This window comes from Pecten maximus, chromosome 13, assembly GCF_902652985.1.
Source record: "Pecten maximus chromosome 13, xPecMax1.1, whole genome shotgun sequence".
Classification (NCBI taxonomy): domain Eukaryota; kingdom Metazoa; phylum Mollusca; class Bivalvia; order Pectinida; family Pectinidae; genus Pecten; species Pecten maximus.
The window spans coordinates 31,568,190-31,594,120 of NC_047027.1; the positions used below are offsets into that span (position 1 = coordinate 31,568,190).

General features: G+C 33.4%; 1 protein-coding gene across 2 annotated transcripts in view; it reads left to right on the plus strand.

Moving 5' to 3' along the window:
• Positions 1-4,843: 4,843 nt before the first annotated feature.
• The window catches only part of LOC117341299 (retinol dehydrogenase 7-like), a 31,163-nt gene continuing 10,075 nt past the window's right edge, over positions 4,844-25,931 (plus strand). Inside the window, exon 1 of one of the 2 annotated variants that reach the window (XM_033903154.1) lies at positions 4,844-5,023. The gene's annotated coding sequence lies outside the window, so the exon portion shown is untranslated. Of the gene's footprint in view, positions 5,024-20,311; positions 20,342-25,931 lie in introns of those variants that run through there. The other variant, XM_033903155.1, reaches the window with a different exon arrangement.

The window sequence follows — 25,931 nt, forward strand, 5'->3', positions numbered from 1 at the left end:
CCCGATCCACCGCCCCGTGCTAGGACTACTGGTTTATGTGGAACCAAATCTAATGTGAAACATCACTGGAGGAGGGAAATGATATTTTATATAAATGAGGCTTAGGCCAAAGGGCCTGATTTGTGGGGCCCGAAAATGGGAACTTTGCTTTAAAACCCTACACCTCCTGAACCGTTCAGTGGATTACAGCTAAATTTTGTGTGAAACATAATAAGGGGATGGTAATCATAATTTATATAAATGGTGTGACCCTGGGGTAGCACACCACAGTAAGACAGCCTGGCCATGGGCAATTTTTTTGTTAAGCAAATAACTCCTGTATTATGATATGCATAAAAAATGAAAAAAATAAATTTACACTATAATCGGTATATTCAGTATGAAGTAGTACATACAGGCTTCACATTTGTTAAAACAAAAATCAATAAATTGGTTCCGGATTTTAAATATCCGGATTTTCCGAAAGTGTGTTTACACAGGAAATTTAGTTTTGCCTACAGCGAAAAATGGAAGCTCACAGTAAAGGTAAGATAGCGGGAAAACTTAATGTACAACACATGTCAAAACAAGATTAATTCTGTCTTTTGGATAGAGATATTTAATTTCAAATAGGTTTCAGAAAAAAAATGTGTAGAGAATTGTGTCATTTTGGGTAAAATATCACAATATTTTTCATTTTTTAAGCAAGTTTTTAAGTTGTTACCATGGTTTTTACAGCTCTAAAAATCACAGAAAAAATAAGTTTACTTATCCGAGCTGTATTAAAATTGTAAATGTTGTACAGATTACAAATATATATACTTTATTAGTGGTAATATGTAGGGTTAACTGGCAATGTTTACATATATAAAACATGTGCCATATTTTTCAGAATTGGGCATTTTTACTGTACACTGCTACCTAAGGTCTTAACGTTAACCGTCCATCCTCAAATGTCATCGGCGAAATGTTTTGACTCCGGTCTATTGCACAGGCGCTTGCATAGAAAATATGACTTTCAATTTTTTTTGATATGACAGTGGTATGTGTAATCTGTTAAGTACTTAACAGATTACACATACCACTGTCAAAAAAAAAAAAAAATGAAAATAACATTTTCTATGCAAGCGCCTGTGGTCTATTGCCGTATAACTACAAGTTTTACTCCCATGAACTTGTGAGAAGGTCAGGAACATATAGTAGAACCTGACTCGTAATGACGACATCTGGTCATTGTGAAACTGGATTGATATTTTAGCACATGTGGCCTAGTTGGTATGGGAAGAAGACTAAGGTCATTATATGTAGACAAAGGTCATTATAAGTAGATCAATGTCATTATAAGTAGACCAAGGTCATTATAAGTAGATCAGGGTCATTATAACTAGACCAAGGTCATTATAACTAGACCAAGGGCATTATAACTAGTCAAGGTCATTATAAGTAGAACTAGGCCAAGGTCATTATAAGTAGACCATGGTCATTATAAGTAAACTATGGTCATTATAATTAGACCATGGCCATTATAAGTAGACTATGGTCATTATAACTAGGCCAAGGCCATTATAACTAGGCCAAGTTCATTATTAGTAGATCAATGTCATTATAAGTAGACCATGTCATTATAAGTGGACTATGGTCATTATATGTAGACCAATGTCATTATAAGTAGACCAAGGTCATTATAAGTAGACCAATGTCATTATAAGTAGATCAAGGTCATTATAAGTAGATCAGGGTTATTATAAGTAGACCAAGGTCATTATAAGTAGACCAAGGTCATTATAAGTAGACCAATGTCATTATAAGTAGATCAAGGTTATTATAAGTAGACCAAGGTCATTATAAGTAGACCAAGGTCATTATAAGTAGACAAAGGTCATTATAAGTAGACCAAGGTCATTATAAGTAGACCAAGGTCATTATATGTAGACAATGGACATTCATTAGAGTCATCTTTACCCAGCATGTTTCGCGGAAAAAATCGTGGCCCTACAATGTAGGTAGGTATCTTGGTTTTTGAAAAACAGTTGTTAAAGATAACTACTGAAACCCCACCATGGAATCCGCTTATTTACCTTCAAACTTAATAAACATGTAATCCATGGTGCCGTGTGTTACATAATCGCTAACGTATCTATTGTTGAAAACAGAGTATCGGCTTTTATGTAGGCAACACATGGAACACATCGTGTGATGGGTGAATTTATTATAGATGTTATCTATGTATTCTACGTCAATTGATAACGACTGTTGTAGAATATTAGGAATTGTAAAACGACAGAAAATATGATATCAATAAAATAATACCGCCATCTTTTTACGTGATTAAATAATATATTTTGTACGGATCTCACCGAGGTATACCGAGACTGGACTCTTACGGACCTCACCGAAGTACACCGAGACTGGACTCTTACGGACCTCACCGAGGTATACCGACACAGGACTCTTATGGACCTCATTGATGTACACCGAGAGACTGGACTCTTACGGACCACACCGAGGTATACCGAGACTGGACTCTTACGGACCTCACCGACGTAAACCGAGACTGGACTCTTATGGACCTCACCGAGGTACACCGAGACTGGACTCTTACGGACCTCATCGAGGTATACCGAGACTGGACTCTTACGGACCTCACCGAGGTACACCGAGACTGGACTCTTATCGACCTCACCGAGGTATACCGAGACTGGACTCTTACGGACCACATCGAGGTATACCGAGACTGGACTCTTACGGACTTCACCGAGGTATACCGAGACTGGACTCTTACGGACCTCACCGAGGTACACCGAGACTGGACTCTTACGGACCTTATCGAGGTACACCGAGACTGGACTCTTATGGACCTTATCGAGGTACACCGAGACTGGACTCTTACTGACCTCACCGAGGTATACCGAGACTGGACTCTTATGGACCTCATCGAGGTATACCGACACAAGACTCTTACGGACCTCACCGAGGTACACCGAGACTGGACTCTTATCGACCTCACCGAGGTATACTGACAGAGGACTCTTATCGACCTCACCGAGGTATACCGAGACTGGACTCTTACGGACCACATCGAGGTATACCGAGACTGGACTCTTACGGACCTCATCGAGGTACACCGAGACTGGACTCTTATGGACCTCATCGAGGTACACCGAGACTGGACTCTTACGGACCACATCGAGGTATACTGAGACTGGACTCCTACTGACCTCACCGAGGTACGTCGAGACTGGACTCTTACGGACCTCACCGAGGTATACCGAGGCTGGACTCTTACGGACCACATCGAGGTATACCGAGACTGGACTCCTACTGACCTCACCGAGGTATACCGAGACTGGACTGCCACTACTGAGCTGTGATGGTCAATCCGACTAGTACAGGTGTGTGCTGTATGTGTTGACTAGTACAGGTGTGTGTTGTATGTGTTGTATGTGTTGACTAGTACAGGTGTGTGTTGTATGTGTTGACTAGTACAGGTGTGTGTTGTATGTGTTGACTAGTACAGGTGTGTGTTGTATGTGTTGACTAGTACAGCTGAGTGTTGTATGTGCTGACTAGTACAGGTATGTGTTGTATGTGTTGTATGTGTTGATTAGTACAGGTGTGTGTTGTATGTGTTGACTAGTACAGGTGTGTGTTGTATGTGTTGACTAGTACAGGTGTGTGTTGTATGTGTTGACTAGTACAGGTGTGTGTTGTATGTGTTGACTAGTACTGGTAAGTGTTGTATGTGTTTACTAGTACAGGTGTGTGTTATATGTGTTGTATGTGTTGACTTGTACAGGTGTGTGTTGTATGTGTTGTATGTGTTGATTAGTAGAGGTGTGTGTTGTATGTGTTGACTAGTACAGGTATGTGTTGTATGTGTTGACGAGTACAGGTGTGTGTTGTATATGCTGACTTGTAAAGGTGTGTGTTGTATGTGTTGTATATGCTGACTAGTACAGGTGTGTGTTGTATGTGTTGTATGGTTGATTAGTACAGGTGTGTGTTGTATGTGTTGATTAGTACAGGTGTGTGTTGTATGTGTTTTGTGTATGTACCATCCGCAGGGTAACTTGGTGAATCCCTAGTCCCAATGAGGTTTTCCCTTTGCCTTGGTGAATATCAGTGTTGGTATTAGCGTTATGGTTAATAGTAATTTTGGGGGGAATTGTCTAAAGTTATTTTTGTGTAATAATAAAGTTAACTTGTTAATGTTGGTAGAGTCGTCTGTGTCACAGTAGGGATGGATGATTGGCTATTTTAACTGTACGCGTAGGTTGTTTTTCTTTACTGGTTAAGATAAGAGATAAGTAAAGAGTGTGAGTTTGTATTGAGAGAATGTTTGTGAGGTGGTTAGGTAGAATATTAGATAAATGTTAAACCGTCTAATTTACTAAATAATTGGATAATCTTAATACATGTGTGTTAATCCAAATAATTATTAAAACATAGTTCTCAGCCTTTCTAGATGCTTGTAATTCTCATTAAGTGTTATGCGTGTAATGGTAACTGGTACATGTATACCACTTATTTACTCCATGACACTTCAATATTCTAGGATTAATGTTAAAGTTTTCAGTATATATCCATAAAAAACAAAACAAAATAAAAAATAGATATTGGTTTACCGTGAGGTCCCTTTAACTTTGTTTCGTTTTTAACTGTATATCTGCATTTTGCATTGACCGCTACATTAACCAATCACATACTTCATCTTGACCAGAACGCCACCTGTCGCGTCATATCCGGGGCCAAAAGAAAATTAGACGGCTATGCCGAAAAACAACATTACAATTGCATCTAAATGCATCATGATTAATGTACTGCTATCGTTGGCTAGTCGTATCATACACATATGACCGATAAACGAACACATATCTGTATTATACAGGTTATATGTGTTATCAAACTCACAGCAAATCTTTCAGTGGAGCGAGACCTCGATGTTCGTATGTCGGCTGTATGTGTACACATCGCGTCACATCGTGGTTCACTTATCGAATACAGTTTGACCTGGCGTACGTGTACAGTAAGAGTGACTAAACAGGTAAACACAATAATTGTAACTTATACGTGTATTTTGTTGTAGAAGTGCCAGTCGTTATAATCAATGTAACCTGTATTTAAATTTCAGGATCAAGGGAGTGTTGCTACTGTATCTATCTACATGTATTTATGTTTGACAATCACAGTATGGGATCCACACTGTTCAATGTTTGACAATCACAGTATGGTATCAACGCTGTTCTGTGTTTGACAATCACAGTATGGGATCCACGCTGTTCTGTGTTTGACAATCACAGTATGGGATCCACGCTGTTCCATGTTTGACAATCACAGTATGGGATCCACGCTGTTCCATGTTTGACAATCACAGTATGGTATCCACGTTGTTCTATGTTTGACAATCACAGTATGGGATACACCCTGTTCCATGTTTGACAATCACAGTATTGTATCAACGCTGTTCCATGTTTGACAATCACAGTATGGTATCAACGCTTTTCTTTGTTTGACAATCACAGTATGGGATCCACGCTGTTCCATGTTTGACAATCACAGTATGGGATCCACGCTATTCTATGTTTGACAATCACAGTATGGTATCAACGCTGTTCCATGTTTGACAATCACAGTATGGGATTCACGCTGTTCCATGTTTGACAAACAAAGTATCTTCTATGTTAGATAATACGTCAGGCTATGTTAGATATGTTAGATAATACGTCAGGCTGTGTTAGATGATACGTCAGGCTGTGTTAGATAATACGTCAGGCTGTGTTAGATAATACGTCAGGCTATGTTAGATATGTTAGATAATACGTCAGGCTATGTTAGATAATATATCGGGCTATGTTAGATATTACGTCAGGCTATGTTAGATAATACGTCAGGCTATGTTAGGTATGTTAGATAATACGTCAGGCTATGTTAAATATGTTAGATAGTACGTCAGGCTATGTTAGATATTACGTCAGGCTATGTTAGATAATATGTCAGGCTATGTTAGATAGTACGTCAGGATATGTTAGATAATACGTCAGGCTGTGTTAGATAATACGTCAGGCTATGTTAAATATGTTAGATAGTACGTCAGGATATGTTAGATAATACGTAAGGCTATGTTAGTTATGTTAGATATTACGTCAGGCTATGTTATATATTTCGTCAGGCTATGTTAGATAATACGTCAGGCTGTGTTAGATATTACGTCAGGCTATGTTAGATATTACGTCAGGCTATGTTAGATTTGTTAGATAATACGTCAGGCTGTGTTAGATAATACGTCGGGCTGTGTTAGATAATACGTCAGGTTATGTTAGATATGTTAGATAATACGTCAGGCTATGTTAGATAATACGTCAGGCTATGTTAGATAATACGTCAGGCTATGTTAGATATGTTAGATAATACGTCAGGCTGTGTTAGATAATACGTCAGGCTGTGTTAGATAATACGTCAGGCTGTGTTAGATATGTTAGATAGTACGTCAGGATATGTTAGATAATACGCCAGGCTGTGTTAGATAATACGCCAGGCTATGTTAGATATGGTAGATAGTACTTCAGGATATGTTAGATAATACGTCAGACTGTGTTAGATAATACGTCAGGCTGTGTTAGATAATATGTCATGCTGTGTTAGATAATACGTCAGGCTGTGTTAGATAATACGTCATGCTGTGTTAGATAATACGTCATGCTGTGTTAGATAATACGTCAGGCTATGTTAGATAATACGTCAGGCTGTGTTAGATAATACGTCATGCTGTGTTAGATAATACGTCAGGCTGTGTTAGATAATACGTCAGGCTATGTTAGATAATACGTCAGGCTGTGTTAGATAATACGTCATGCTGTGTTAGATAATACGTCAGGCTGTGTTATATAATACGTCAGGCTATGTTAGATAATACGTCAGGCTGTGTTAGATAATACGTCAGGCTATGTTAGATAATACGTCAGGCTGTGTTAGATAATACGTCATGCTGTGTTAGATAATACGTCATGCTGTGTTAGATAATACGTCAGGCTGTGTTAGATAATACGTCATGCTGTGTTAGATAATACGTCAGGCTGTGTTATATAATACGTCAGGCTATGTTAGATAATACGTCAGGCTGTGTTAGATAATACGTCAGGCTATGTTAGATAATACGTCAGGCTGTGTTAGATAATACGTCATGCTGTGTTAGATAATACGTCAGGCTGTGCTATATAATACGTCAGGCTGTGTTAGATAATACGTCAGGCTATGTTAGATAATACGTCAGGCTGTGTTAGATATGTTAGATAATACGTCAGGTTATGTTAGATATGTTAGATAATACGTCAGGCTATGTTAGATAATACGTCAGGCTGTGTTAGATAATACGTCAGGCTATGTTAGATAATACGTCAGGCTATGTTAGATATGTTAGATAATACGTCAGGCTATGTTAGATATAGTAGATAATACGTCAGGCTATGTTAGATATGTTAGATAATACGTCAGGCTATGTTAGATATGTTAGATAATACGTCAGGCTGTGTTAGATAATACGTCAGGCTGTGTTAGATATCACGTCAGACTATAATAGATATGTTAGATAATACGTCAGGCTATGTTAGATATGTTAGATAATACGTCAGGCTATGTTAGATATAGTAGATAATACGTCAGGCTATGTTAGATATAGTAGATAATACGTCAGGCTATGTTAGATATAGTAGATAATACGTCAGGCTATGTTAGATATGTTAGATAATACGTCAGGCTATGTTAGATATAGTAGATAATACGTCAGGCTATGTTAGATAATACGTCAGGCTATGTTAGATAATACGTCAGGCTATGTTATATATAGTAGATAATACGTCAGGCTATGTTAGATATGTTAGATAATACGTCAGGCTGTGTTAGATAATACGTCAGGCTATGTTAGATAATACGTCAGGCTATGTTAGATATAGTAGATAATACGTCAGGCTATGTTAGATATGTTAGATAATACGTCAGGCTATGTTAGATATAGTAGATAGTACGTCAGGCTATGTTAGATATGTTAGATAATACGTCAGGCTGTGTTAGATAATACGTCAGGCTATGTTAGATATGTTAGATAATACGTCAGGCTATGTTAGATATTACGTCAGGCTATGTTAGATAATACGTCAGGCTATGTTAGATATGTTAGATAATACGTCAGGCTATGTTAGATAATACGTCAGGCTATGTTAGATATAGTAGATAGTACGTCAGGATATGTTAGATATAGTAGATAATACGTCAGGATATGTTAGATAATACGTCAGGTTATGTTAGATAATACGTCAGGCTGTGTTAGATATGTTAGATATAGTAGATAATACGTCAGGATATGTTAGATAATACGTCAGGTTATGTTAGATAATACGTCAGGCTGTGTTAGATAATACGTCAGGCTATGTTAGATATGTTAGATAATACGTCAGGCTATGTTAGATATAGTAGATAATACGTCAGGCTATGTTAGATATAGTAGATAATACGTCAGGATATGTTAGATATAGTAGATAGTACGTCAGGATATGTTAGATATAGTAGATAATACGTCAGGATATGTTAGATAATACGTCAGGCTATGTTAGATATAGTAGATAGTACGTCAGGATATGTTAGATAATACGTCAGGCTGTGTTATATAATACGTCAGGCTATGTTAGATAATACGTCAGGCTATGTTATATAATACGTCAGGCTGTGTTAGATAATACGTCAGGCTGTGTTAGATAATACGTCAGGCTGTGTTAGATAATACGTCAGGTTATGTTAGATAATACGTCAGGCTGTGTTAGATAATACGTCAGGCTATGTTAGATAATACGTCAGGCTATATTAGATAATACGTCAGGCTGTGTTAGATAATACGTCAGGCTGTGTTAGATAATACGTCAGGCTATGTTAGATAATACGTCAGGCTATGTTAGATAATACGTCAGGCTGTGTTAGATATGTTAGATAATATGTCAGGCTGTGTTATATAATCGGATTTGGATTTTTAAATATTTAGATATTCTGAGTACGTTCCAAAACAGTTCAAGATTATTAATCGGTTATTAAAATTACATTAACATCTCAACTCGTTTTGAAAAAGTCAACAGACACTTAAACAGAAGTTTTTTAGCACCTCCAATAATAAGAATAACAGAATAACATTTAAATTGTATCATTTATTGTAATGGTATTTGAATATCGGTCAGATTAGATATTAATAGGCTTTAAATCACACTGTCTACCTATATATATAAATGACAATCTTGTGTCATAACTGAGGACGGGTAGGCCGCGATTGTAAAAGGAAAATTTAAATGGACCGTGTAAATCAATCATGCAGTCAAGGAATACATCAATCTTCATATCAAATGATCAACAAAGTTTACACAGAGTTCATCTTTTCTGTTCTCAACAAGCAATCTAATGGGTTCTAATGAACGGTAAGACAACGAATCTTCAACGAGAGAAGGTAATTGTATTGGTATGGTAATCTAGTCAGTAACACTACAGATATAGTAATCTAGTCAGTAACATTACAGATATAGTAATCTAGTCAGTAACATTACAGATATAGTAATCTAGTCAGTAACACTACAGATATAGTAATCTAGTCAGTAATACTACAGATATAGTAATCTAGTCATGACACTACACATATAGTAATCTAGCCAGTAACACTACAGATATAGTAATCTAGTCAGTAATACTACAGATATAGTAATCTAGTCAGTAATACTACAGATAAAGTAATCTAGTCAGTAACACTACAGATATAGTAATCTAGTCAGTAACACTACAAATATAGTAATTTAGTCAGTAACACTACAGATATAGTAATCTAGTCAGTAATACTACAGATATAGTAATCTAGTCAGTAATACTACATTATAGTAATCTAGTCAGTAACACTACAGATAAAGTAATCTAGTCAGTAATACTACAGATATAGTAATCTAGTCAGTAATACTACATATATAGTAATCTAGTCAGTAACACTACAGATAAAGTAATCTAGTCAGTAATACTACAGATATAGTAATCTAGTCAGTAACACTACAGATATAATAATCTAGTCAGTAATACTACAGATATAATAATCTAGTCAGTAACATTACAGATATAGTAATCTAGTCAGTAACAATACAGATATAGTAATCTAGTCAGTACTACTACAGATATAGTAATCTAGTCAGTAATAATACAGATATAATAATCTAGTCAGTAACACTACATATATAGTAATCTAGTCAGTAACACTACAGATATAGTAATCTAGTCAGTAATACTACAGATATAGTAATCTAGTCAGTAACACTACAGATATAGTAATCTAGTCAGTAACACTACAGATACAGTAATCTAGTCAGTGATACTACAGATATAGTAATCTAGTCAGTAATACTACAGATATAGTAATCTAGTCAGTAATACTACAGATACAGTAATCTAGTCAGTAATACTACAGATATAGTAATCTAGTCAGTAACACTACATATATAGTAATCTAGTCAGTAACACTACAGATATAGTAATCTAGTCAGTAATACTACAGATATAGTAATCTAGTCAGTCAGTAACACTACAGATATAGTAATCTAGTCAGTAACACTACAGATATAGTAATCTAGTCAGTAATACTACAGATATAGTAATCTAGTCAGTAACACTACAGATATAATAATCTAGTCAGTAACACTACAGATATAGTAATCTAGTCAGTAATACTACAGATATAGTAATCTAGTCAGTAACACTACAGATATAGTAATCTAGTCAGTAACACTACAGTTATAGTAATCTAGTCAGTAACACTACAGATATAATAATCTAGTCAGTAACACTACAGATATAGTAATCTAGTCAGTAATAATACAGATATAGTAATCTAGTCAGTAACACTACAGATATAATAATCTAGTCAGTAACGCTACAGATATAGTAATCTAGTCAGTAATACTACAGATATAGTAATCTAGTCAGTAACACTACAGATATAGTAATCTAGTCAGTAACACTACAGATATAGTAATCTAGTCAGTAACACTTCAGATATAGTAATCTAGTCAGTAATACTACAGATATAGTAATCTAGTCAGTAACACTACAGATATAGTAATCTAGTCAGTAACACTACAGATATAGTAATCTAGTCAGTAACACTACATATATAGTAATCTAGTCAGTAATACTACAGATATAGTAATCTAGTCAGTAACACTACAGATATAGTAATCTAGTCAGTAACACTACAGATATAGTAATCTAGTCAGTAACACTACAGATATAGTAATCTAGTCAGTAACACTACAGATATAGTAATCTAGTCAGTAACACTACAGATATAGTAATCTAGTCAGTAACACTACAGATATAGTAATCTAGTCAGTAACACTACAGATATAGTAATCTAGTCAGTAACACTACAGATATAGTAATCTAGTCAGTAACACTACAGATATAGTAATCTAGTCAGTAATACTACAGATATAGTAATCTAGTCAGTAATACTACAGATATAGTAATCTAGTCAGTAACACTACAGATATAGTAATCTAGTCAGTAACACTATAGATATAGTAATCTAGTCAGTCAGTAACAATACAGATAGAGTAATCTAGTCAGTAACACTACAGATATAGTAATCTAGTCAGTAACACTACAGATATAGTTATCTAGTCAGTAACACTACAGATATAGTTATCTAGTCAGTAACACTACAGATATAGTAATCTAGTCAGTAATACTACAGATATAGTAATCTAGTCAGTAACACTACATATATAGTAATCTAGTCAGTAACACTACATATATAGTAATCTAGTCAGTAATACTACAGATATAGTAATCTAGTCAGTAACACTACAGATATAGTAATCTAGTCAGTAATACTACAGATATAGTAATCTAGTCAGTAACACTACAGATATAGTAATCTAGTCAGTAACACTACAGATATAGTAATCTAGTCAGTAACACTACAGATATAGTAATCTAGTCAGTAACACTACATATATAGTAATCTAGTCAGTAACACTACATATATAGTAATCTAGTCAGTAATACTACAGATATAGTAATCTAGTCAGTAACACTACAGATATAGTAATCTAGTCAGTAATACTACAGATATAGTAATCTAGTCAGTAACACTACAGATATAGTAATCTAGTCAGTAACACTACAGATATAGTAATCTAGTCAGTAACACTACAGATATAGTAATCTAGTCAGTAACACTACAGATATAATAATCTAGTCAGTAACACTACAGATATAGTAATCTAGTCAGTAACACTACAGATATAGTAATCTAGTCAGTAACACTACAGATATAGTAATCTAGTCAGTAACACTACAGATATAGTAATCTAGTCAGTAACACTACAGATATAGTAATCTAGTCAGTAACACTACAGATATAGTAATCTAGTCAGTAACACTACAGATATAGTAATCTAGTCAGTAATACTACAGATATAGTAATCTAGTCAGTAATACTACAGATATAGTAATCTAGTCAGTAACACTACAGATATAGTAATCTAGTCAGTAACACTATAGATATAGTAATCTAGTCAGTCAGTAACAATACAGATAGAGTAATCTAGTCAGTAACACTACAAATATAGTTATCTAATCTGTAACACTACAGATATAGTAATCTAGTCAGTAACACTACAGATATAGTAATCTAGTCAGTCAGTAACAATACAGATAGAGTAATCTAGTCAGTAACACTACAGATATAGTTATATAGTCAGTAACACTACAGATATAGTTATCTAGTCAGTAACACTACAGATATAGTAATCTAGTCAGTAATACTACAGATATAGTAATCTAGTCAGTAACACTACAGATATAGTAATCTAGTCAGTAACACTACAGATATAGTAATCTAGTCAGTAATACTACAGATATAGTAATATAGTCAGTAACACTACAGATATAGTAATCTAGTCAGTAATACTACAGATATAGTAATCTAGTGAGTAACACTACAGATATAGTAATCTAGTCAGTAACACTACAGATATAGTAATCTAGTCAGTAACACTACAGATATAGTAATCTAGTCAGTAATACTACAGATATAGTAATCTTGTCAGTAACATTACATATATAGTAATCTAGTCAGTAATACTACAGATATAGTAATCTAGTCAGTAACACTACAGATATAGTAATCTAGTCAGTAACACTACAGATATAGTAATCTAGTCAGTAATACTACAGATATAGTAATCTTGTCAGTAACACTACAGATATAGTAATCTAGTCAGTAACACTACAGATATAGTAATCTAGTCAGTAACACCACAGATATAGTAATCTAGTCAGTAACACTACAGATATAGTAATCTAGTCAGTAATACTACAGATATAGTAATCTAGTCAGTAACACTACAGATATAGTAATCTAGTCAGTAACACTACAGATATAGTAATCTAGTCAGTAATACTACAGATATAGTAATCTAGTCAGTAACACTACAGATATAGTAATCTAGTCAGTCAGTAACAATACAGATATAGTAATCTAGTCAGTAACACTACAGATATAGTAATCTAGTCAGTAACACTACAGATATAGTAATCTAGTCAGTAACACTACAGATATAGTAATCTAGTCAGTAACACTACAGATATAGTAATCTAGTCAGTAACACTACAGATATAATAATCTAGTCAGTAACACTACAGATATAGTAATCTAGTCAGTAACACTACAGATATAATAATCTAGTCAGTGATAATACAGATATAGTAATCTAGTCAGTAACACTACAGATATAGTAATCTAGTCAGTGATAATACAGATATAGTAATCTAGTCAGTAACACTACAGATATAGTAATCTAGTCAGTAATACTACAGATTTAGTAATCTAGTCAGTAACACTACAGATATAGTAATCTAGTCAGTAACACTACAGATAGAGTAATCTAGTCAGTAACACTACAAATATAGTAATCTAGTCAGTAACACTACAGATATAGTAATATAGTCAGTAACACTACAGATATAGTAATCTAGTCAGTAACACTACAAATATAGTAATTTGTCAGTAACACTACAGATATAGTAATCTAGTCAGTAATACTACAGATTTAGTAATCTAGTCAGTAACACTACAGATATAGTAATCTAGTCAGTAACACTACAGATAGAGTAATCTAGTCAGTAACACTACAAATATAGTAATCTAGTCAGTAACACTACAGATATAGTAATATAGTCAGTAACACTACATATATAGTAATCTAGTCAGTAACACTACAGATATAGTAATCTAGTCAGTAACACTACAGATATAATAATCTAGTCAGTAATACTACAGATATAGTAATCTAGTCAGTAATACTACAGATATAGTAATCTAGTCAGTAACATTACAGATATAGTAATATAGTCAGTAACACTACAGATATAGTAATCTAGTCAGTAACATTACAGATATAGTAATCTAGTCAGTAACACTACAGATATAGTAATCTAGTCAGTAATACTACAGATATAGTAATCTAGTCAGTTACATTACAGATATAGTAATCTAGTCAGTAACACTACAGGTATAGTAATCTAGTCAGTAACACTACAGATATAGTAATCTAGTCAGTGATAATACAGATATAGTAATCTAGTCAGTAACACTACAGATATAGTAATCTAGTCAGTAATACTACAGATTTAGTAATCTAGTCAGTAACACTACAGATATAGTAATCTAGTCAGTAACACTACAGATAGAGTAATCTAGTCAGTAACACTACAAATATAGTAATCTAGTCAGTAACACTACATTATAGTAATCTAGTCAGTAACACTACAGATATAGTAATCTAGTCAGTAACACTACAGATATAGTAATCTAGTCAGTAACACTACAGATATAGTAATCTAGTCAGTAACACTACAGATATAGTAATCTAGTCAGTAACACTACAGATATAATAATCTAGTCAGTAACGCTACAGATATAGTAATCTAGTCAGTAACATTACAGATATAGTAATCTAGTCAGTAATACTACAGATATAGTAATCTAGTCAGTAACACTACAGATATAGTAATCTATATATAGCTAGTCAGTGATAATACAGATATAGTAATCTTGTCAGTAACACTACAGATATAGTAATCTAGTCAGTAACATTACAGATATAATAATCTAGTCAGTAATACTATATATATAGTAATCTAGTCAGTAACACTACATTATAGTAATCTAGTCAGTAACACTACAGATATAGTAATCTAGTCAGTAACACTACAGATATAGTAATCTAGTCAGTAACACTACAGATATAGTAATCTAGTCAGTAACACTACAGATATAGTAATCTAGTCAGTAACACTACAGATATAGTAATCTAGTCAGTAACACTACAGATATAGTAATCTAGTCAGTAACACTACAGATATAGTAATCTAGTCAGTAACACTACAGATATAGTAATCTAGTCAGTAATACTACAGATAAAGTAATCTAGTCAGTAACAAAACAGATATAGTAATCTAGTCAGTAACACTACATATATAGTAATCTAGTTAGTAATACTACAGATATAGTAATCTAGTCAGTAACACTACAGATATAGTAATCTAGTCAGTAATACTACATTATAGTAATCTAGTCAGTAACACTACAGATATAGTAATCTAGTCAGTAATACTACAGATATAGTAATCTAGTCAGTAACACTACAGATATAGTAATCTAGTCAGTAATACTACATTATAGTAATCTAGTCAGTAACACTACAGATAAAGTAATCTAGTCAGTAATACTACAGATATAGTAATCTAGTCAGTAACACTACAGATATAATAATCTAGTCAGTAATACTACAGATATAATAATCTAGTCAGTAACATTACAGATATAGTAATCTAGTCAGTAACAATACAGATATAGTAATCTAGTCAGTACTACTACAGATATAGTAATCTAGTCAGTAATAATACAGATATAATAATCTAGTCAGTAACACTACAGATATAGTAATCTAGTCAGTAACACTACAGATATAGTAATCTAGTCAGTAATACTACAGATATAGTAATCTAGTCAGTAACACTACAGATATAGTAATCTAGTCAGTAACACTACAGATATAGTAATCTAGTCAGTAATAATACAGATATAGTAATCTAGTCAGTAACACTACAGATATAATAATCTAGTCAGTAACACTACAGATATAGTAATCTAGTCAGTAATACTACAGATATAGTAATCTAGTCAGTAACACTACAGATATAATAATCTAGTCAGTAACACTACAGATATAGTAATCTAGTCAGTAATAATACAGATATAGTAATCTAGTCAGTAACACTACAGATATAATAATCTAGTCAGTAACGCTACAGATATAGTAATCTAGTCAGTAATACTACAGATATAGTAATCTAGTCAGTAATACTACAGATATAGTAATCTAGTCAGTAACACTACAGATATAGTAATCTAGTCAGTAACACTATAGATATAGTAATCTAGTCAGTAACACTACAGATATAGTAATCTAGTCAGTAACACTACAGATATAGTAATCTAGTCAGTAATACTACAGATATAGTAATCTAGTCAGTAATACTACAGATATAGTAATCTAGTCAGTAACACTACAGATATAGTAATCTAGTCAGTAACACTATAGATATAGTAATCTAGTCAGTCAGTAACAATACAGATAGAGTAATCTAGTCAGTAACACTACAGATATAGTTATCTAATCTGTAACACTACAGATATAGTAATCTAGTCAGTAACACTACAGATATAGTAATCTAGTCAGTAACACTACAGATATAGTAATCTAGTCAGTCAGTAACAATACAGATAGAGTAATCTAGTCAGTAACACTACAGATATAGTTATATAGTCAGTAACACTACAGATATAGTTATCTAGTCAGTAACACTACAGATATAGTAATCTAGTCAGTAACACTACAGATATAGTAATCTAGTCAGTAACACTACAGATATAGTAATCTAGTCAGTAACAATACAGATATAGTAATCTAGTCAGTAACACTACAGATATAGTAATTTAGTCAGTAACACTACAGATACAATAATCTAGTCAGTAACACTACAGATATAGTAATCTAGTCAGTAACATTACAGATATAGTAATCTAGTCAGTAACACTACAGATATAGTAATCTAGTCAGTAACACTACAGATATAGTAATCTAGTCAGTAACATTACAGATATAGTAATCTAGTCAGTAACACTACAGATATAGTAATCTAGTCAGTAACACTACAGATATAGTAATCTAGTCAGTAACACTACAGATATAGTAATCTAGTCAGTAATACTACAGATATAGTAATCTAGTCAGTAACACTACATATATGGTAATCTAGTCAGTAACACTACAGATATAGTAATCTAGTCAGTAACACTACAGATATAGTAATCTAGTCAGTAACACTACAGATATAGTAATCTAGTCAGTCAGTAACAATACAGATAGAGTAATCTAGTCAGTAACACTACAGATATAGTTATATAGTCAGTAACACTACAGATATAGTAATCTAGTCAGTAACACTACAGATAAAGTAATCTAGTCAGTAACACTACAGATATAGTAATCTAGTCAGTAACACTACAGATATAGTAATCTAGTCAGTAACACTACAGATATAGTAATCTAGTCAGTAACAATACAGATATAGTAATCTAGTCAGTAACACTACAGATATAGTAATTTAGTCAGTAACACTACAGATACAATAATCTAGTCAGTAACACTACAGATATAGTAATCTAGTCAGTAACATTACAGATATAGTAATCTAGTCAGTAACACTACAGATATAGTAATCTAGTCAGTAACACTACAGATATAGTAATCTAGTCAGTAACATTACAGATATAGTAATCTAGTCAGTAACACTACAGATATAGTAATCTAGTCAGTAACACTACAGATATAGTAATCTAGTCAGTAACACTACAGATAGAGTAATCTAGTCAGTAACACTACATATATAGTAATCTAGTCAGTGATACTACATATATAGTAATCTAGTCAGTAACACTACATATATAATAATCTAGTCAGTAACACTACAGATATAGTAATTTAGTCAGTAACACTACAGATATAGTAATCTAGTCAGTAACACTACAGATATAATAATCTAGTCAGTCAGTAATACTACAGATATAGTAATCTAGTCAGTAACACTACAGATATAGTAATCTAGTCAGTAACACTACAGATATAGTAATCTAGTCAGTAACACTACAGATATAGTAATCTAGTCAGTAACACTACAGATATAATAATCTAGTCAGTAACACTACAGATATAGTAATCTAGTCAGTAATAATACAGATATAGTAATCTAGTCAGTAACACTACAGATATAGTAATCTAGTCAGTAACACTACAGATATAGTAATCTAGTCAGTAATACTACAGATATAGTAATCTAGTCAGTAACACTACAGATATAGTAATCTAGTCAGTAACACTATAGATATAGTATATCTAGTTAGTAATAATACAGATATAGTAATCTAGTCAGTAACACTACAGATATAATAATCTAGTCAGTAACACTACAGATATAGTAATCTAGTCAGTAACACTACAGATATAGTAATTTAGTCAGTAACACTACAGATATAGTAATCTAGTCAGTAACACTACAGATATAGTAATCTAGTCAGTAACACTACAGATATAGTAATCTAGTCAGTAATACTACAGATATAGTAATCTAGTCAGTAACACTACATATATGGTAATCTAGTCAGTAACACTACAGATATAGTAATATAGTCAGTAACACTACAGATATAGTAATCTAGTCAGTAACACTACAGATATAGTAATATAGTCAGTAACACTACAGATATAGTAATCTAGTCAGTAACACTACAGATATAGTAATCTAGTCAGTAACACTACAGATATAGTAATATAGTCAGTAACATTATAGATATAGTAATCTAGTCAGTAACACTACAGATATAGTAATCTAGTCAGTAATACTACAGATATAGTAATCTAGTCAGTAACACTACAGATATAGTAATCTAGTCAGTAACACTACAGATATAGTAATCTAGTCAGTAACACTACAGATATAGTAATCTAGTCAGTAACACTACAGATATAGTAATGTTGTCAGTAACACTACAGATATAGTAATCTAGTCAGTAACACTACAGATATAGTAATCTAGTCAGTAATACTACAGATATAGTAATCTAGTCAGTAATACTACAGATATAGTAATCTAGTCAGTAACACTACAGATATAGTAATCTAGTCAGTAATACTACAGATATAGTAATCTAGTCAGTAACACTACAGATATAGTAATCTAGTCAGTAACACTACAGATATAGTAATCTAGTCAGTAACACTACAGATATAGTAATCTAGTCAGTAACACTACAGATATAGTAATCTAGTCAGTAACACTACAGATATAGTAATCTAGTCAGTAACACTACAGATACAGTAATCTAGTCAGTAACACTACAGATATAGTAATCTAGTCAGTAACACTACAAATATAGTTATCTAATCTGTAACACTACAGATATAGTAATCTAGTCAGTAACACTACAGATATAGTAATCTAGTCAGTCAGTAACACTACAGATATAGTAATGTTGTCAGTAACACTACAGATATAGTAATCTAGTCAGTAACACTACAGATATAGTAATCTAGTCAGTAACACTACAGATATAGTAATATAGTCAGTAATACTACAGATATAGTAATCTAGTCAGTAACACTACAGATATAGTAATCTAGTCAGTAACACTACAGATATAGTTATCTAGTCAGTAACACTACAGATATAGTAATCTAGTCAGTAATACTACAGATATAGTAATCTAGTCAGTAATACTACAGATATAGTAATCTAGTCAGTAACACTACAGATATAGTAATCTAGTCAGTAACACTACATTATAGTAATCTAGTCAGTAATACTACAGATATAGTAATCTAGTCAGTAACACTACAGATATAGTAATCTAGTCAGTAACACTACAGATATATTAATCTAGTCAGTAACACTATAGATTTAGTATATCTAGTTAGTAACATTACTATTGAAATTATTTTCACTGTTTTTCCCTGAATAAACGGTCGTCTTTTCGTCATATTTAGCGACGAAAAAGTGTCACTGACTTAGCTTTGCAAGCAAGAACTGTTCTCCAAAGTTGTGTCACCCATGTGTCACCCATGTGTACTATAAATGTCATTGATAGATATCTACATCGTAAAATGAATCCTTCGCTTCCCTACTGTGTACATAAACACCATGATCAGTGTTTGTGACGCTCTATAAGGTATGTATACAATTCGTCGATTACTCGTTTTTGTATTTTGGACGTGGCTTTAATCATGGTTAATCTGATTAATTAATATGCACGTTCTGTTACAAATGTCCGGTTTAGTGATAATTTTTTACAGAAATGTAGGTCTGTTTAGTATTTCACCTTTTGTAGGTCTGTTCAGTATTTCACCTTTTGTAGGTTTGTTCAGTAATTCTCCTTTTGTAGGTCTGTTCAGTATTTGACCTTCTGTAGGTCTGTTTAGTAATTCATCTTTTGTAGGTCAGTTCAGTAATTAACCTTTTGTAGGTCTGTTCAGTATTTGACCTTTTATAGGTCTGTTTAGTAATTCATCTTTTGTAGGTCTGTTCAGTAATTCACCTTTTGTAGGTCTGTTCAGTATTTGACCTTTTGTAGGTCTGTTCAGTATTTCACCTTTTGTAGGTCTGTTCAGTAATTCACCTTTTGTAGGTCTGTTCAGTAAATCACCTTTTGTAGGTCTGTTCAGTATTTCACCTTTTGTAGGTCTGTTCAGTAATTCATCTTTCGTAGGTCTTTTTAGTATTTCACCTTTTGTAGGTCTGTTCAGTATTTCACCTTTTGTAGGTCTGTTCAGTATTTCACCTTTTGTAGGTCTGTTCAGTATTTCTCTTTTTGTAGGTCTGTTCAGTAATTCATCTTTTATAGGTCTGTTCAGTATTTGACCTTTTATAGGTCTGTTTAGTAATTCATCTTTTGTAGGTCTGTTCAGTAATTCACCTTTTGTAGGTCTGTTCAGTATTTCACCTTTTGTAGGTCTGTTCAGTATTTCACCTTTTGTAGGTCTGTTCAGTAATTCACCCTTTTGTAGGTCTGTTCAGTATTTCACCTTTTGTAGGTCTGTTCAGTAATTCATCTTTCGTAGGTGTTTTTAGTATTTCACCTTTTGTAGGTCTGTTCAGTAATTCACCTTTTGTAGGTCTGTTCAGTATTTCACCTTTTGTAGGTCTGTTCAGTATTTCACCTTTTGTAGGTCTGTTCAGTATTTCTCTTTTTGTAGGCCTGTTTAGTATTTCACCTTTCGTAGGTCTGTTCAGTAATTCACCTTTTGTAGGTCTGTTCAGTAATTCACCTTCTGTAGGTCTGTTCAGTAAGTCACCTTTTGTAGGTCAGTTCAGTAATTCACCTTTGGTAGGTCAGTTCAGTAATTCATCTTTTGTAGGTCTGTTCAGTATTGTTTATACTTTTGTAGGTCTGTTCAGTATTTCTCTTTTTGTAGGCCTGTTTAGTATTTCACCTTTCGTAGGTCTGTTCAGTAAATCACCTTTTGTAGGTCTGTTCAGTATTTCACCTTTTGTAGGTCAGTTCAGTAATTCACCTTTTGTAGGTCTATTCAGTATTTCTCCTTTTGTAGGCCTGTTCAGTAATTCACCTTTTGTAGGTCTGTTTAGTTATTCACCTTTTTTAGGTCTCTTCAGTAATTCACCTTTTGTAGGTCTGTTTAGTAATTCACCTTTTGTAGGTCTGTTCAGGAATTCACCTTTTGTTGGTCGGTTCAGTAATTCACCTTTTGTAGGTCTGTTTAGTATTCACCTTTTGTAGGTCTGTTCAGTAATTCACCTTTTGTAGGTCTGTTCAGTAATTCACCTTTTGTAGGTCTGTTTAGTATTTCACCTTTGGTAGGTCTGTTCAGTATTTCACCTTTGGTAGGTCTGTTCAGTAATTCATCTTTTGTAGGCCTGTTTAGTATTTCACCTTTGGTAGGTCTGTTTAGTATTTCACCTTTTGTAGGTCTGTTTAGTATTTCACCTTTTGTAGGTCTGTTTAGTATTTCACCTTTTGTAGGTCTGTTCAGTAATTCTCCTTTTGTAGGTCTGTTTAGTAATTCACCTTTTGAAGGTCTGTTCGGTATTTCTCTTTTTGTAGGTCTGTTCAGTATTTAACCTTTTGTAGGTCTGTTCAGTATTTCACATTTTATAGGTCCGTTTAGTAATTCACCTTTTGTAGGTCTGTTCAGTATTTCACCTTTTGTAGGCCTGTTTAGTGTTTCACCTCTTATAGGTCAGTTCAGTAATTCACCTTTTGTAGGTCTGTTAAGTATTTCACCTCTTGTAGGCCTGTTTGGTATTTCACCTTTTGTAGGTCTGTTTAGTATTTTACCTTTTATAGGTCTGTTCAGTAATTCACCTTTTGTAGGTCTGTTTAGTATTTCACCTCTTGTAGGTCTGTTCAGTATTTCACCTTTTGTAGGCCTGTTTAGAATTTCACCTTTTGTAGGCCTGTTTAGTATTTCACCTTTTGTAGGTCTGTTTAGTATTTCACCTTTTTTAGGTCTGTTCAGTAATTCACCTTTTGTAGGTCTGTTCAGTATTTCACCTCTTGTAGGCCTGTTTAGTATTTCACCTTTTATAGGTCTGTTCAGTAATTCACCTTTTGTAGGCCTGTTTAGTATTTCACCTTTTGTAGGTCTGTTCAGTATTTCACCTTTTGTAGGTCTGTTTAGTATTTCACCTTTTGTAGGTCTGTTTAGTAATTCCCCTTTTGTAGGTCTGTTCAGTAATTCCCCTTTTGTAGGTCTGTTTAGTATTTCACCTCTTGTAGGCCTGTTTAGTATTTCACCTTTTGTAGGTCTGTTTAGTATTTCACCTTTTGTAGGTCTGTTCAGTAATTCACCTTTTGTAGGCCTGTTTAGTATTTCACCTTTTGTAGGTCTGTTTAGTATTTCACCTTTTGTAGGCCTGTTTAGTATTTCACCTCTTGTAGGCCTGTTTAGTATTAACCTTTTGAAGGTCTGTTTAGTATTTCACCTTTTGTAGGTCTGTTTAGTATTTCACCTTTTGTAGGTCTGGTCAGTAATTCTCCTTTTGTAGGTCTGTTTAGTATTTCACCTTTTGAAAGTCTGTTTAGTATTTCACCTTTTTTAGGTCTGTTCAGTAATTCACCTTTTGTAGGTCTGTTCAGTAATTCACCTTTTGTAGGTCTGTTCAGTATTTCACCTTTTGTCGGTTTGTTCAGTAATTCACCTTTTGTAGATCTGTTCAGTAATTCACCTTTTGTATGTCTGTTCAGTAATTCACCTTTTGTCGGTTTGTTCAGTAATTCACCTTTTGTAGGTCTGTTCAGTAATTCACCTTTTGTAGGTCTGTTCAGTATTTCACCTTTTGTAGGATTGTTCAGTAATTCACCTTTTGTAGGTCTGTTCAGTAATTCACCTTTTGTAGGTATGTTCAGTAATTCACCTTTTATAGGCCTGTTTAGTAATTCATCTTTTGTAGGTCTGTTTAATATTTCACCTTTTGTAGGCCTGTTCAGTATTTCACCTTTTGTAGGTCTGTTCAGTAATTCACCTTTTATAGGTCTGTTCAGTAATTCACCTTTTGTAGGTCTGTTCAGTATTTCACCTTTTGCAGGTCTGTTCAGTAATTCTCCTTTGATAGGTCTGTTCAGTATTTCACCTTTTGTAGGCCCGTTCAGTATTTCTCTTTTTGTAGGTCTACTCAGTATTGCACTTCTTGTCGGTCTGTTTAGTAATTTGCCATCAGTAGATCTGTTAGCTGGCATAAAACACTTAGATTATAACTGTATGTTACGTAACGAATTGCAAAGTCTCGTATCGGGACGTACGCTCTTAACTCCTTGATTAGAACGCTGCGTTACGTAATAGATAGTGGACCAAGGTTGACTATATGGAATGTGTAAAACAAGTACTGATGTTGTTATTGTATATAAAACAATTACTGGTATTGTTATTGGTATATAACGTAGTTAGTCCTGTGTATCCGCCAGTAGATTCACACCGACCGGAGACTAAATCATTGTGGTGAATTCCACACTGTAGCACTGTGTCCGGAGCTTTGGAAAGGTTGCAGTCATTTTGCCTGGAAGTCGAAAAAAAAATCCGAAGTAACGAAGAAGATTAAAACGCATCTGTTTGCATCTGATTTTTGTACTTCCACCTGCACATCCGATATATTTTGTCACCTTTTTACTCGAATATATAAATGTTGTTTACGTTGTGCCACTCTGGTGTAAAGTGATATGATGTAATGTGGACCAAGTCAGACAGACAGACATTGTATATTATTGTGTTATGTATTATTACAATTTGTATCCTAATCATATTGTTGTTATTATGTTATATTATAATTGTTAAACTTATCTTTTCATTACTGTCAATAATATATCAATATATAATATATAATAGTATAATTCACATAATAATTCTATCATTTTTATTATATGACATTATAATTTGTATCCCAAGTATATTGTGTACCCAATACCTAGATACATAACGACAACATTAGATACATTACGACAACATCTAGATACATTACGACATCTAGATACATTACAACATCTAGATACATTACAACATCTAGATACATTACAACACCTAGATACATTACGACAACATCTAGATACATTACAACACCTAGATACATTACGACAACATCTAGATACATTACAACAATATCTAGATACATTACAACATCTAGATACATTACGACAACATCTAGATACATTACAACATCTAGATACATTACAACATCTAGATACATTACAACATCTAGATACATTACAACATCTAGATACATTACAACATCTAGATACATTACAACATCTAGATACATTACAACACCTAGATACATTACGACAACATCTAGATACATTACAACAATATCTAGATACATTACAACATCTAGATACATTACAACATCTAGATACATTACAACAATATCTAGATACATTACAACATCTAGATACATTACGACAACATCTAGATACATTACAACAACATCTAGATACATTACAACATCTAGATACATTACAACATCTAGATACATTACAACATCTAGATACATTACGACATCTAGACACATTACAACATCTAGATACATTACAACATCTAGATACATTACGACAACATCTAGATACATTACGACAACATCTAGATACATTACAACATCTAGATACATTACGACAACATCTAGATACATTACAACAACATCTAGATACATTACGACATCTAGACACATTACAACATCTAGATACATTACAACATCTAGATACATTACGACAACATCTAGATACATTACAACATCTAGATACATTACAACACATCTAGATACATTACGACAACATCTAGATACATTACAACATCTAGATACATTACGACAACATCTAGATACATTACAACATCTAGATACATTACAACATCTAGATACATTACGACAACATCTAGATACATTACGACAACATCTAGATACATTACAACATCTAGATACATTACGACAACATCTAGATACATTACAACAACATCTAGATACATTACAACATCTAGATACATTACAACATCTAGATACATTACAACATCTAGATACATTACAACATCTAGATACATTACGACAACATCTAGATACATTATGACAACATCTAGATACATTACGACACCTAGATACATTACGACAACATCTAGATACATTACAACATCTAGATACATTACAACATCTAGATACATTACAACATCTAGATACATTATGACAACATCTAGATACATTACAACATCTAGATACATTATGACAACATCTAGATACATTACAACATCTAGATACATTATGACAAC